This window comes from Lipotes vexillifer, unplaced genomic scaffold (assembly GCF_000442215.2).
Source record: "Lipotes vexillifer unplaced genomic scaffold, Lipotes_vexillifer_v1.1 scaffold549, whole genome shotgun sequence".
Taxonomy (NCBI): Eukaryota; Metazoa; Chordata; class Mammalia; order Artiodactyla; family Lipotidae; genus Lipotes; species Lipotes vexillifer.
In genome coordinates, this window is record NW_006791400.1 from 1,518,613 (window position 1) to 1,534,918 (window position 16,306).

The window sequence follows — 16,306 nt, forward strand, 5'->3', positions numbered from 1 at the left end:
TTCAGAGCTGTACACAACCTTTTCTGTTTGCATACAACCTAAGCCTTCCACCTCTAGTTACTGGATGTACTAACGACTATCACAGGGCAATCTGCCCCTTAGAACCCAGTGCTGAAGATGCCAGGAAGGACTGCACCTGTTCTGGCTCTTTTCAATGACCACATACAGTGTGGGTGTTCCCTATTGCAGGCATGTGGGATATACAAAGGAAGAATAAAGCATGACTCTTGCAATGAAATAGCTACCCTTGAATCAGAGTAAGGGTGGAAGATACAGGGTGATATAAAATTAGTTGGGATGTTTTAAATGCATGCAATAGAAATCAAAATCTAAACAATAAAGAACTTTATAAATATCTAACAAAGAATTAGAATTAAGGTAGCTGTCAGGCTGGTTTATTTCGAGGATCAGTGATGCACCGGGATGTGTTTTTTTTTCCATTGCTGCTTTGTGCCATCCGTAGTGTTGTCTTTATTTGCAGGCTTGTAGTGTGTCAGTGACCTTATATCCAAGCATGACACTGTCCAGAGCTAAGTTCTTCAATATGGTAGCCACAAGCCACATGCAACTATTTAAGTTGATCAAAATTAAATAAAATTCAAAGTTCAGTTCCTCAGTGGCCACATTTCAAAGCTCAAGAGCCACATGTGGCTAGTAGCCATCATGTTGGATAGATATGGAACGTCTACATCTTTCCAGGGAGTTCTATTGGATAGCACGGAATTTAGCAAAAATGACAATGATCCTGCTGTGGTTCTTTCTTAAGGGGCAGGACATTTTCCTGTAAGCATGCAAGTAATCTTACCCACATGCGTCTTTGGCCAGAATTGATTCCCATATTCATTTGGATCAAAACCCTGACAAGGCCATGGGATTACTGCTGGACGCGTCAGCAAACCGCAGACGGAGGACTGAGACAGCATCCCTCCATTCCTGAGTTTGTTTTTCCGGGAAAAGCCTCCAGAAATAGGCAGTGATGGTCTCCTGGGATAAATTCTAGACACCTTGCAGCTGATGGGAGGAAAAATTGGCCCAGAGGACGTGCAGTGGAACTCCGTGTCTGGGTCGCTGTGGCCTTGGACCTCAGCAGACGTGGCTCTCGGGCAGAGGGTCTCAGGGCCTTCAGCCTCCGGAAAAGTAGAGCTTCGCCGCCTGCGCCTGCGCAGTTCACTCGCCCGTTCTGGCCGCGGCAGGCCTCGCCCCTCCCCGGCTCCCCAGCCACCTGGCCAGCCCTTGAGAAGCACCCCTGCACTGGGACCTGGAGTGCTCTGGGGAGGGGGGAGTGTCCACGAAGATTGGGGCTTGCAAGACTCCTTACGGACAAGTCTGTGATGAGGGGCGTTGGGCACTGGGGCGTTCCTCAGGTCGGGACTCCCCTGCTGGGCTCCTCGAACTCCCGAGATCTCGCGAGATCCCACGAGGTTTGGCCCTCTGGAGAGTCGGGGTCCCAGCGAGGCCTGGTTTAGTCAGCCCCAGGGCCTCCCCTGTCGGCCGGTGCGTCGCCGCGCATCCGCTCCTGCCCCTCCGCAGGACCCCCCCCACTTGCTCGCTCCACCGCTGCGGCGCCCTGTTTGCTTTCCCGAGAAACCCCACGCTCCACCCATCCGGCCCGGGTCCTGGCCTCGGCCTTGAGCATCCCTCGCGCTGCTGGGAAGAATGTGGCCGAGTGAACACGGATGCAGGGACAAGATGGGACCCTGATCCCAATGGACTCTGTTAAGAAGTTGGGGCGCTGGGGGCCAAGCAGAAGCGGCTGGACAACGGTGACCCTTGGTGCTGATGGAACTCCAAGGAAGGCAGATCCCAGCAGTCTAGGACTGTCAGGTGAGATTTTAAACAAGAAGTGTGATTTGAGCAGAATTTGAAGTTAGAAAAATAGGGCTTAGATCTCTCGAGAGTGAGTGGAAGGATATTTCAAGCACGCTTTCTACTTTTTAAGATCTATTCTATATTTAGTTCTTTGTCGTACATCTACTCCAGTTTTCTAATTAGAATGAAAATTATGACTGAATTTGAAGATAAGACATAAATGAATTCTTAACTGGGGACACTGGCTTTTTAGAATGGCTGTTCTGTTGAAGAGGAGCTGGGCGGGACCCTGGAGTGTCTGTGAGGAAAGTCTGAGGTTTTTTTTTTTTTTTTTTTTTTTTTTGCGGTACGCGGGCCTCTCACTGTTGCGGCCTCTCCCGTTGCGGAGCACAGGCTCCGGACGCGCAGGCTCAGCGGCTGCGGCTCACGGGCCCAGCCGCTCTGCAGCATGTGGGATCTTCCCGGACCGGGGCACGAACCCGTGTTCCCCGCATCGGCAGGCGGACTCTTAACCACTGCGCCACCAGGGAAGCCCCATAGACAGATTTTACATCTGAGTCTGTTTGAAAACACTGATGATAATGATGAACATTGGACTTGTCCTTTTGAGGTATGCTTTTCAATCTAAGTTTCCTATCAAAATCTGCTATAGAGCTTTTTCTTTGTTTATTTTTATCTTTTTAATTATTTTTTACTTTTTAAACTTTTTATTTTATATTGGAGTACAGTTGATTAACAATGTTTTGATAGTTTCAGGTGTACAGCACAGTGAGTCAGTTATACCTATATCTATTCTCTTTCAAATTCTTTTCCCATTTAGGTTGTTACATAATATACTGTCTCCCAGAGTAATGGAAATAAAAAAAATAAATAAACAAATAGAGCTTTTTTAAAATAAACATTTTTAGATGACTGTAAAACAAGTCATGAATATTATTTTCAGGTTTTACAAAGAGTTCTATTGCTATGTCACTATGTCCAAATAGGCCTGTTGCTTAAGGAAAAAAAAAAAAATCTTCCTTCGCTTCCCATCGCTTTCAGAGTCAAGGTGAAGTTCCTTGGAATTGCATCAAGGCCCTCCAGGATCCACCCCATCTGCCTCTTCAGTCTTGTTTCTAGCTCCTCCTTTTTCTGTTCTCTGCAGTGAAACTGTAACACATGCAGCTTCTGGAATGGAAGCGCCCCCATTCTTCTTTGCCTGACTCATTGCTGCACCTTTTTAAGACCTAACCCTGGCTTAGTGTCCTCTGGGAAGCTGTGGCGTTGCTATCCTTGTTATTCAATATCTAGTCCTCCTGTAAGTTCTCTTTCTCTAAGAAGAACTTTCCTGTGTTATGTTGTTGAATTCAGGCACCACAAGATCATGTGACTTTGACCAAGAACTTGTGGGTGGGTGTGATGTATGTCACTTCCCAGCACGAGCTTAAAGAACCAGTGTGTGTGTCTGAGATGCTGTTCCCTGTTTCCAGCGCCAAGGTTGCAGGCAGAGTTCCAGACAGCAGCTGCTAGATCAGCTTTTCCTATCTGATTACCACATGGAACAGAGCCCTCAGGCCCCACTGATGGACATTAGTATGAACAAGAAATGAGCTATTTTAAATCACTGTCATTTGGGGCTGCTTTGTTACCTCAGTATAACCTAGCCCATCTTGACCGGTAGAAAAGTATTCCCAGACTCTCCTGGTCTAGGTTTCGTTTCATATTGAGTATCAAACTTTACCAGTGTCTTAAGCCAGGGCTCAGCAAACTTTTTCTGTAAAGGGCTAGATGGTAAACATTTTGGACTTTGTGGGCCGTGCTGCCTCTGTTGCAGCTACTTAACTCCATGTAGCACAAAAGCAGCCATAGGTAAAATGCAAAGGAATGAGTGGGATTGTGTGCCAATAAAACTTTATTTATATGAACAGGCGCTGGGTTGGATTTGGTCCTCAGGCTGTAGTTTGTTGACTGCTGTTTGAATTCATGAGTCTGAAATCAGTAGCAGGAGTCCTTTGGTTTGTATTTTAAGGATCAATTAAATTTTTCTTCTCCTGTCTCTATCTCATTTTACATACTGGTCTGAATTTGGGGCTACGATTTTTAGTAAGAAAGTCAGGATAGATTTGAACTCAAGAGTATAAGCATTTGTGAAATCATACTTGGGGTTTGGAGAGAGCATTTGAAAAATTAATTCCTAATGGGTAATGAAAGAGAGCAATTTGAAAAATTAATTCCTAATGAGTAATGAAAGAAATGGCATATATAAGCATGATTTGAAAAGATAAACCGTCTATTAATTATTTTACTTGCCACTTCTAGATAACTGATATTAGGAAGAGCCATATGAAATTGCTCTTCTGTAGAGAAATATTGACAATATCAGATGACATAACCTACTACTAATAATTACACACTGGGATTTTTTTAAATTATAGTTTCTCTATGCAAGAACCTAGAGCAACACCAGTTTCTGAGGCGATGGGTAACCTGGTTCATGACTAACCCACACTGGTGTATACATGATTTTCCTGCATCCGTGAACTTTAGTGCCAATGTCCTAAAATCTCTAAGAGAAATTAAGCTAGTTCTATTAAAAAAAAAACAAAAAACAAGCACACTCTATGTGCTCAGCTCTCTCTTTCTGGTTTGTTTTCATAAGAATGTTTTTGTGAAGGAACTGTCCGTAGGTACCCTGCAGGTGAAAGCTTTCATCCTTTAGTGAGAGTGATGAAAGAAGCCTCTCCAGAGGTTACCAGCGCTACAGCAGGAGTGGGAAACAGGGTGCATTCATACATTCTCTGCACATTTTTCAGCCAAAGGGACTATTTCCTTTTTGGTGATTTCTAAAAATAAAAGTTAAAAAAAAAATGGTGAGGCATCTCTGCCATCACAGAAAATTGCAAATCAGGACATAATATAATACAATATAGCTCATATTTTCTGTGGGGCAGAATGTTTATGCCATGTTGCTTTCCCAGGGTATTTATAGATTTCCTGAGAATGACTAATTGTTCTCCAAAATTATATTTTTAGTTGCCTTCTCTCCATCCACAGCTCTAGGAAATGTTAGCCTGAAAAAATTGAGGCCTGTTGGTGGACTTCCATCTGTTGTTACTGGTTTCATTACAAAAAAACGAGTGTATCTCTAGAAGAAATTTTTTTAGAAAGAAGTCATTTCAGCTCCATGTCAATTGATAGCTTTACAAGTTACCCGTCATAGTTTATTTTATGTGAGATATACCCTTTCAGAAAAAAAAAAAAATCTCTTGATCTTACAGAAACTGTGCTAGGATATTATATGTATGAGAAGACTCTAAGAAAACAAACCTATGGACTGAAGCTAATGAATTATCTATGGGTTCAAGTTCAGATTTCCTAGGTTTACTTAACAAGATGAATATATGCAGAGAAATAAATGCCATTACTATTTCTTTGTCTGTTAACAAATGACATTAGCAATAGATTTTATTTTATAAGACATGTACATTGCTTTACCTGGGGTAGCTCAGGAAATATTAAGAGTCAGAAATAATGTAAATTCCAGTAATGCATTTATGAAATATATTGATACTGTCAGTCTTTATTTATTATACTGTGCCATGAAGTCTAGACAGAATAATAGTGCATTCTTTGTAGAGGCATGCGTTTCAAAAATCATTGAATTTTCTGTAATGCCAGGCCCTGGGTCTCATTCATGAATTTTTTACAGTTGGTTTTACATTCCATCTATAGAGAAAAATAGCAGCACTTTTTTCCCAATTCAACTAGAACTTTGCCTTCGGTGTGAACAAGTGACCTTTAATTTGACCTTATTGAGGTACGTCTTCTTCCCTCTTGCCTATTCCACACAATCCAATTTCTCATGCAAATGTCAACAATTTCAAATATTTCCCTCCTAAGAAGAATTTCATAATGATACAACTTGTGTCATTATACAAACATCCATTTTAAAAATTCTAATTCGTTACAGATCCTCTTTTAGCCCCTGAATAAAAGCAGTACCTCTAACCCTGAAGTTTTATTGTTCATTAGCTTAAATTTGACCTGCTTTTCTTTTTCAACCTAAAAGCCATAGCTAAATAACCTAAATGTAAGGAAGAACAGAGCTCACTCTTGACAAATCTAAAAGGACCAACTGACAGAGAATGAGGAATCTATTAAATCTTCAAAGATCTAGTTTTCTGCAGCCCGACCTCCTTTGCTCCAGGCGACTCTGCATATTCAGCATCAATCACGAATCGTTCCTCTTAGGCCTGCTTCCTCTCCTGTACCTCCTGAAATGCAGCGTGACGTTTGCTATCGCCATCCCTGCGACTCATTCAATACACACTAGCCCGCACCAGAAGAGTCTGTCTTTAAATTATGGACTCTCCAATGGTTTAAACATGTTTATTTTCCCTGGACCTTGCTCTTGGTCTTGTCCACAGGAAATTGATTTTTTACCTGACAGCCATCCATTTATTAAAAAAAAGGTGCTTTGTACAAACTTCTTTATCTTCTTTGCCGATGGTCTTGTTTTCTTTGTGCTCTATTTCTGCCCTGATAGTTTTCTGCATGATAAGAAGGTTACCTGCCAAAAGGCAATAGAATAGAATAGACTGAGTTTCAAGTCCTGGCAGCTACTCTGTTTCAGGTGATTTTCTTTATCATGCTAACTTTCCCAAAGAAAAGACATGGTAGATGTCCATTAAATGGAATTATTTTGAAGTGTGCTTGTTCTCCTATACAATCAGAACTTCAGCCCTCCGTCTCTGGACAGAGGAAATAACTCTCCATAAAGAAAAGCCCTGTGTTTTGCTGGTAATGTGTGCTCTTGAGGCCGCCTGGCTGCTTTGAATCCTGTCTCCATAAGTTACTAGTTTTGGGCTTTGAGCAGGATATTTAATTTCTCTGTCCTCACTTCTCAGCTGCAAAACAGAGATGTAAGTAATACCTCCTTTGTAGTATTGTTGTGAGGATTAAATAAGTTAATATGAGTTAAAGTCTTAGTTTGGTGCCTGTCATGTAGAAAACACTCCATTAATGTCGACCATTCTCATCGTTGCATCAGCACTCCACTGAACATTTATTCAGTCTTGGATGTTTTGCCCATGTGACTGATGCGATGGCATTTTCATTGTATTAACCATTATTTAAGATGGCGCTGAGGGCACGCAACTGTCCAGTGATGTTATTATAGACACTGAGTGACACCCAAGAAAAGTCTGAGCAACGTTGTTCAATAATGTGGAAGAACCTTTGCAGTCAGTTGAAACACCGGGAACTAAACAACCCTGCTCCTTCTGGGGCTGTTGTCCTGGCAAGGCATGTGGTATAGTGCATCTGGTTCACCCACGTGCGGGGGCTCTGACCCTTATCTATAAAGTTAAATATAAATGTGAACAGGAGAATATAAAATAACGTAAAGCTGTTTTAATTGTGTGTGCGTGTGTGTGTGTGATGACAGTATTATGACAAGAAATGAAAAGTTTCTTTTATTCCGTTAGGGCTTCACTTACAGAAATGGGAAAATAAACATTCATAGATTTCATTGAATGTTAGAGAGCATTTAATAATAGAAAGATTTACAGAAGCAAAGGAAGTCGTCTTATAAAAAGTACGGGCATCATGTTTTGAGACATGAGACTCTAGAAAGGAACATACTTAAGTGCTGATGCTGGAGCAAGGGAGCTGTGGGTGATGGTTTCTGCCCCTCCCCTGCCTCACTCTGCCGCCTTCCCACCCGCTTTCACGCAGCCCTGTACCCTCTGCACACCGAGAACCTCTTAAATCCTTCCCCACCGATTCCTCTCTAGGATGGACCTCCCCCATCTTGAGCGTGGATGACTGCTGCAGTCTCCCCGCTGGTGTGCAGATGTATGCTTCTCGCCTGCGGCTGGACCAGAGACGTGTTTTAAAGCCTATAGTTGGAGCGTGCCCCTCCCAAGGTCTTAAGCTCTTTGCACACCCAGCGAAGTCCGAAGTCCGCAGTCCTCAGCTTGGCTGGGGGCCCCTCCCTGACCCAGCCCCGCCTCCTCGCCAGCCTCCCCCGTCCCTCCTCCTCACTCCGCTCTCTAAGCCACATTGGCTTTCTTTAAGCGGGATGTGGCCCACTCTCCACAACGCTGACTAGTTAACTCCTTCCTGCCTTAAATCTCGGCCTGTTCCCCGCTCACTGCTGCTGGCCTTTCCTCCATCTATTCGCCTTCCCGGCACACATGCCTGCTGCTGGGCGTCAGACCAAGCCGTGCTTCCTCTTGAAATGTTCATCTCACTTAGGACTGCTGGTTCCCCTTCTCCCCATTAGAATGTGAGCCCAGCGCTCAGAGCAGGCAGCACACCTGTTTTACTGCAAAGCCAGCCCCAGATTCAGCAGAGGATCGGACTCATAATTTTTAATGCTGTTGAATGAATAAACAAAGAAATTTACAGAAAGCCTAGGTTATTTCCTAATACCCCGTTACTATATTATGAACTGGCATGTGGAACTCGTTTCAGTTAGGGCCTGGATGATGCCAGACCTACTCAGTTACGTGAACGTTTGAAACATCTTCAATTAGATTACTTGGCCATTGGGGGAGAATAGAGTGGAATTGCGGAAAACACTGTCACCACGGCCGGAGTGCTGCGTTCAGATCCCACCTGCACCACTTGGATGTGTCCTTGGGCTAACTGTTGACTTCTCTGTATTGCCTCTGTTTCTTCCTCTGTCGGATAGTTGCAGGAATAAAGTAGTAAAAGCGTGTAAACCACTTAGAACAGTGCTTCATAGTAAGCATAGTAAGCCTAATGCTCAGAGACACCATCATTTGCCGGGAAACTGGCTCCTTTTGTCCTTCCTTAAACTGGCTGTTTCTCTAACTTTCCCTTTTACAAACTAAAATGTTAAGTTGTATAGAGCTCTAAAGTTGTACAAGGTGAAAAAAAAAAAAAGCCCTGTGTCCTTTCCTCTGCGTAATTAGCAGACTGGTCTGAACATTTTGGACGTTGGGGTCTGTGTCCACGCAGCTCAGATGCCCTCCAGCCAAGTCAGCTGGACCGAAGGAATTTATACTGGTTTCATGAGCCAGGGTGTCTGCACACCACGGGTTTTTCCTTCTCCCTCCTCTCGACTCACTGAGCAGGGTAGAGACAGGCTCTCAGGCACTTCCCAACTGACACGGCAGATTTCCCATCAGGGCAGCAGTCGGTAACCAGTCGAAGAGAGAAACCAAACCTTCTGTTAGGATGCTTGATGAGCTGCCAGTAGCTGAGAAGTCTTTGCTTTTGCCCAAACAAGAATGTCTATGTACACCTATCTTCATACATTTTGGTGACAAATTCCTATTCTACCATATTAAGAGCTCCAAATAATTTTTCTTGGGTAGTTGACAGGAGCTTGACAAAAAATCACATTGAGTTTCGGGTTCTGGGTTTTCTAAAGAACATGCCTTCATCAAGACCTTCAGTATGTTTCAAAAATTAATCAAATGGAATTATTAATTTTTCCTCTTTTACCCACCACAGACTACTTTACAGAGGAGTTAATCCATTGGTGTGCTACCAAAGGGAAGACATATTTTCCCAGGTAAATTTGCTCTTGAGAAATAATCAGCCTGCTTTGGATGAATTTTGAAGTCTCTGTATTTCAAAGAAATAGCATTTAAAGTACAAAATTATAATTGGCTATTTCTGTCAAACTGAAAAAAGACCCTATCCCTTTCGGTAATTAATTTTAGATATATAGTGATTCTAAAATTTTTCATCTTTTAAATTAGCTCATATTAGCACATTTTGGTCAATGAGTTTATTTTTCTTTTTGTTCTCAAAGATGCATCAAGTAAGAGAAAAAAGCTTTTAAACAGACTTAATTAACAGCCAGAAATGACATGATTTATTTTCATGGATTGTACATATGGCTGTAGTTCTCCCCGTGCCATATTTTGAATACATTAAAAACATTTTTTATATTATGATATTCTATAAAGTTATCCCCAACAGCTCCGGGGAAAATAGCTATTATATCCTTACGAAGATAAAATGATTCTGATTCCTCTGGGAGTTTAACTTTGAAGAGCTTTATAAGCTGTAGGGTATGGGGGCTAAAACCATTTTCCTTTATTTTCTTTTGTGTTTCTTATTAGGCACCATAAAAATGCAGAGAAGAGCAGACATGGGAAGTAATAAAAGTAAAAATGTTGTTTATCTTCCCTGTACTTCAAATGTATACTGACCCATTTTGTCTGAAATAATCTGGGGAAAACCATTTTTTTTTTTTTTTTTTTTTGGTACGCGGGCCTCTCACTGTTGTGGCCTCTCCCGTTGCGGAGCACAGGCTCCAGACGCGCAGGCTCAGTGGCCATGGCTCACGGGCCCAGCCGCTCCGCAGCATGTGGGATCTTCCCAGACCGGGGCACGAACCCGCGTCCCCTGCATCGGCAGGCAGACTCTCAACAGCTGCACCACCAGGGAAGCCCAAAACCATTTTTTATATACACATATATATAAAACCATTATATATATTCAATATATATAGTATAGATATTTAACATATTTTTAATATTTATACATATAATATTTATATATTTAATTTACATATGTGATTTTTGTTAAGCTTCTGTCAGCTTTCCGAGAAAAATTATTTTGAGCTCTTAATCTGGTGCTATAGAAATTTATCACAGAGGTGTATGAGAAAATAGGTGTGCATAGACATTTTTGTTAGGCAAAATGTATAAACATATATATACATATATATATATGTATATATATGCAAGCATATTAGATCTAGTAATATATATGTACCTTTAGGATTGCTATATTGGAGGCTAATAAAAGTCTTGCTATTTCCCTGGATTACTGCTACACACACTTTAAAACCAAACAAAGTAGATTTACTAGTGTTGACATTTTAAAACAGGAACATTTGGATGATTGGGAAAGTGAACTGATTCTGTGACTCCAGGGTTCACAAGGCATCTCTTGGAGTAATCATTGGGTGCTCTCAGGTAAAGCCTGGATGACTTAGTCCTCCTTTTCTCAGGGGATGTTAAATGGAACCTATGAATAAACTGAAAAATGGGGAGACTTAGATACAATGTTCTGATAAAGTTCAGTATCCCCAAGAGCAGATATCATTAATGGTGTATCCAGCCTTAATCTCCCATGAGAGAGATTAATCTCCCAGGCAGAGTGGAGGCTTGTTTCTCCCTCCTTTCTGGAATGGTATAATGTTAGCCTTGCCAAAAGTGAAGGAGGATTATTGGTTCCTTTAACCAATTTTACAACTCATTTCTTCTTCATAACTTTACTAATAAAAGTAAGTATATTCCCCTACCCACCCACGGAAAATATTCCCATATTAGAAGGCGCAAGCGATAAGCACTAATGTCTCCTTTGGAAGAAGAGGGTAGAAAGAGAGAGACACACACACACACACACACACACACACACAACCAAGATGCTTTGGTAATGCTTCTCTGTCATTTTAGTGAACAAGGACCATAATGACAAATGTTTTCTTTATAAATTTGGACACTTTGCTTAAGGAGAATAAAATAAGCTCTTAATCTTTCCCTCTATTTTTTTTATTGAAGTGTAGTTGATTTACAATATTATATTAGTTTCAGGTGTACAGCATGGTGATTCAGTATTTTCATAGATTATACTGCATTAAAAATTAAAACAAAATAATGGCTTTAATTTCCTGTTCTGTACAATATATCCTTGTTGCTTACCTATTGTAGACATACTAGTTTGTATTTCTTAATCACATAACCCTGTCTTGCCCTTCCCCACCTTCTCTCACCCCACTGGTAACCACAAGTTGCTTTTCTATATCTGTGAGTCTGTTTCTGTTTTGTATATACATTTGTTTATTTTATTTCTTAGATTCCACATGTAAGTGATCTCATACTGTGTTTGTATTTCTCTGTCTGATTTATTTCACTTAGCCTAGTGCTCTCTATGTCCATCCATGTTGTAAATGGCAGAATTTCATTCTTTCGTATGGCAGAATGTACAGACTCGTACTTACTAGGTCATGGGAGCCTGCAGGACTACCTTTTGACTGCTTCTGTTTTCTAACTGAAATAAGAATCAGGGAAATCAATGCAGAGTGAGATGGAGAAGGAGGTTTCAGAAGTTTGAGGAGAGAAGAAAAGGTATGAAATAGAAATGGGAGAGAGAAAGAGAGTGAAAGCACTAGAAGACACAGTGCAGTTCTGTTCCGAGAGCGCGTTCATGAATCCAATTTGTGTGTAAGTCCGACAAAGTTAGCCCAGGTACCCAACTGACACGATCGGCCATATGGCACTGTACTGTAATAGGTTTGTAATACTTTTCACATTAATAATATAAAACAAACACAAAACATAAAGAAAACATCTTTAATCTTACAGTACAGTACCTTGAAAAGTACAGTGGTACCGTCCAACAGCTGGCATCCAGGGGCTGGCATTGAGTGAACAGGCAAGAAGAGTTACTGACTGGAGGAGGGAGAGGAGCTGGGAGATGGTAGAGCTGAAGGATCGTCAGCAACAGGAGACGGAGGGCGAGCTGCGATGTCGCTCACACCTGACGTTGATGGCACAGGTTCTGGTTCCTTGCTGGATTCAATTCCGTCTGCCCTCTTGAAAAAACGATCCAGTGATGTTAGGGTAGTAGCTCTTTTTTTCTCATCATAGAGGACATGGTAGCATGTATAAGAATGAGCGACATCTACCATCTTTTCACATCGCTCCACTCTCTCAATTATTTTCACTTTGGTTTCCATCGTTATTGCTTGGTGCTTCTTAGCAGTACCAGCTCCATCACTGCTGCTTTTACGCTTGCTTCCGGACATCCTGGGCTTGAAATAAAGGTACTGTACTACTGTACTCTGTACAGTACCACACAGTAAAGTACACAAAAGCACAACCACTTGTGGAGGATGCACTCACGTGACAATGTACGCCAGACACACAAGCTAACTTACGTGACTGGACATGCGAATGCACGTTAGTATCTTCGAAAGTTCGCAACTTGAAGGTTCATATGTAAGGGACTTACTTGTAACTGCAGTGGAGTGAGAGGAGGATAGAGGTTGAGGATACATGGAAGGTAGTGATTATATCCATGGGCCATGGAAATTATTTGAAGAAAAGGAAGAGAGAGGTAGAGAGTATAAATATAGAAAAATTAATGAGGTCAAAGGGAACCAGTAGGTGGTGTTTGAAGAGAAGGATCTCTGATCCTTGGTCACGACCAGGTCTGTGAAATGGCCGTGGGAGGAATGATGAGTTGCATGAGGACAAACTCATTGGAGGAAAGGATTCTCAAGAACTGAGTGGCCAGGTTATTGGAAGGGTCGTCTGTACAAGTATTAAAAGCACTAAGAATAATGGCCAGAGGAGAGGGACCTGATAGTAAATGACAACGACAAGATATAGGAGAAAGAGTCTAGCACCATATTCCAGGCTGGACTTGTAGGGGCGGAAATTGTCTGTGTGGCAGTGAGGGTGAGCAGCTGGCAGTCCTGTCCCTCCCCCAGGCTCAAGTGTGTGCCCACAGGAGGAGGACAGGGGACACAGAGAGGGCAGCAGAGAGCGTGGGCTCTGGGCTTCTCTCCTCACCAAGTGCTTCGTTCCCTCTGTGATCCTTAGTTCAAGGTCATGGAGGATAAACAGTGAAAGGCATTGTGCATTTTTTTTTTTAGGATAAAATACATCATATTACAATCCTGCAGTTTCTACCCAATTAGTATTTGGCCAATACGATACTACCTGGCTCAAAAATAATTCTGTGAAAGGCTGTGTGTGAAACAATGGTTCTGCCCCCTTTCGTCCTCCCTTTGTGCTCCTGGTAGGTCTTCTGTGCAGCATGTTTGCCTGGGCTAACCTTTGAACAGCAGCTAGGCCTAGGCAAGGCTGTGACCCCATTGCTTTCCAAAATGCTGAAACTATTGAGCATGAAGAAATCACATTTAATTTGACTTCTTTCTTCAGTAGTGAACCACACTAAGCCAGAACCCAAATAAACGTTTAATTGGAATTGTTTTTCATAGAATTCTCTTAGCAGAAAGAGGTAATTATGACTTCACCCAACACACACACACACACACACACACACACACACACACACACACACACACATTATACTGCACACACACACATACACTCATATAAAATATTTAAATAATAAAAAGAAACAAAGAAAAATAGGGGCTTTAATTATATACCTTTGAGTCTACTGTGTGGTAGAATGAATCTTGAATTCTGGAATGGAAGTTCAGAAACTTAATCTTCAAAGAAAAATTAAAGTGTAATCACTAAATTTTAGTTCTTTTATCAGGAAAGTGTACAAATTGAAACAAGTAAGTAAAGAAGGAAACAAACAAAAAAGTTGAGCTTTATTAGACCATAGTCTCCCCCAACATTCTGTTTCTTCAGCATTACTGTGTTTTTTTTCTTTTTTTTAAAATAAATTTATTTTATTTATTTATTTTTGGCTGTGTTGGGTCTTCGTTGCTGCTCTAGTTGCGGTGAGCGGGGGCTACTCTTCATTGCGGTGCGCGGGCTTCTCATTGCGGTGGCTTCTCTTGTTGCGGAGCATGGGCTCTAGGCACACGGGCTTCAGTAGTTGTGGCACATGGGCTTAGTTGCTCCGCGGCATGTGGGATCTTCCCAGACCAGGGTTTGAACTTGTGTCCCCTGTATTGGCAGGCGGATTCTTAACCACTGCGCCACCAGGGAAACCCCAGCATTACTATGTTTTGATTCAGGATGTTGCATAGAAAACACAGAAGTTAAACTGCGACAAAATTTAATGCAGGCTATTGCCCTGAAGGCTGTCTCCCTTTCTTCTCATATATTTGAATTCTTTGCAGAATTACAGCTTATATCAGGAAACAGAATACCTGTCCTGGTCTAGACATGTAGGAAAAATGTGAATATTTACTCAGTAGTCCTTGACTGACAAAAGAAGTATCTAAGTGGAAGGTCAAGCGTTTGTGTACGTGGTGAAGATGGAAACTTAGATCAGATGATATAGAAGTTAAGCAGTTTGCAGCTCTGACCCTAGCGTAGTATATTCTTCCCTGCACGCAGGCTGCATTGAATGTGAACTAGGCACTCCTCCAGCAGGAAGTGATCAAGAAAATATGCCTGGTCATTTTATGCTTATCTAGCATGTGTCCTTTGCTCCTCCTTTTTTTTTTTTTTTGCGGTACGCGGGCCTCTCACTGTTGCGGCCTCTCCCGTTGCAGAGCACAGGCTCCGGACGCGCAGGCTCAGCGGCCATGGCTCACGGTCCCAGCAGCTCCACGGCATGTGGGATCTTCCCGGACCGGGGCACGAACCCGTGTCCCCTGCATCGGCAGGCGGACTCTCAACCACTGCGCCACCAGGGAAGCCCCCCTTTGCTCCTCTTAATTGTAGCTCAGGTGAACAAACCTCAAACCCAGATAAGTCTTTGGTGGTTTCCCTGGTCTCACTTGCAAAGCAAATTAAATACACGTGCATACCTTTTGCATATACTAGTAGGTTTTGAGCATTTTGCTGGCAACTGTATGAAGACTGTTTCGGGCATCCTCAAAGAGTATGATGGTGGCGATTCTCCCCTCGTGGCTCTGAACAAAGGCATTCTGTCTATGGAATGAGGTTGGAGAATAAATGTCAAGATGCTTTCTCTTTTATGGCAGGCAGAAATTGGATCTTAGTTTGCTTCTTTACGCCTTATTCTCTATCTAATAAAATTAGTGATATAAGCACATTGAAACACTGGATGCGATTCATTTACATACTTTGTTATGACCCTACCTCACAGGATTTCATTAACACTCCCACGCAGTTGTCATTGTGCACTCGTCCTTGGCAAATATGTAATAACAGGCTTTTACTATATTTGATTCGTAAACATGGAATTTTTGTCCTGTACTTATGCTGTTGACTTCTATGTTAGACCATAAGCAGTATCGCTAGGACTGCTCCTTTTGGTTAGCTCTTATAATCACTCATTGGAACTGTGGTGATAGTTATAAGTAATAAGGACCACATAGCATTTCCTGGTGTAAAACAACAGAGTCACTTAACTGTTTTAACATAGATGTGAACCCTTTCAGCCTACTCAGTTTCATTGAAATGTTAATAATGGCCTTTTCTCATAATAGCTTTTCTTACATCATTCCTTTTGTCCTTCATCCAAACAAACCAAGGTCCAGACATCATGGTATTTTCAGACAACTCTGAAAGAGTTTCCCAGCAAAATTGCATGCAGTAGAATTCTGCTTGTGATAGAAAGTATTTAAAGTCTCAGAGAAAATCTCACAGTGCTTAATTCTAGTATAAGCACGAAAAAAATCTTGATATTTTATTATCAGTTAAAACAATTCATATCAACAGAAAAGAATCTCATTTCCCACCTTTGTTGCTTAATTTATCATAAAAGAGCAAAAAGAAGTCAAACTACTGAAGCTAATCCCCTGCAGGAAGACATTGTTTTATTGGGTGATTTTCCAAGGAATCCTTGGAAATATGCGATCCTAAAAATCTATGACCTAAGTCTATTAAACAGAATGGGCATTCCT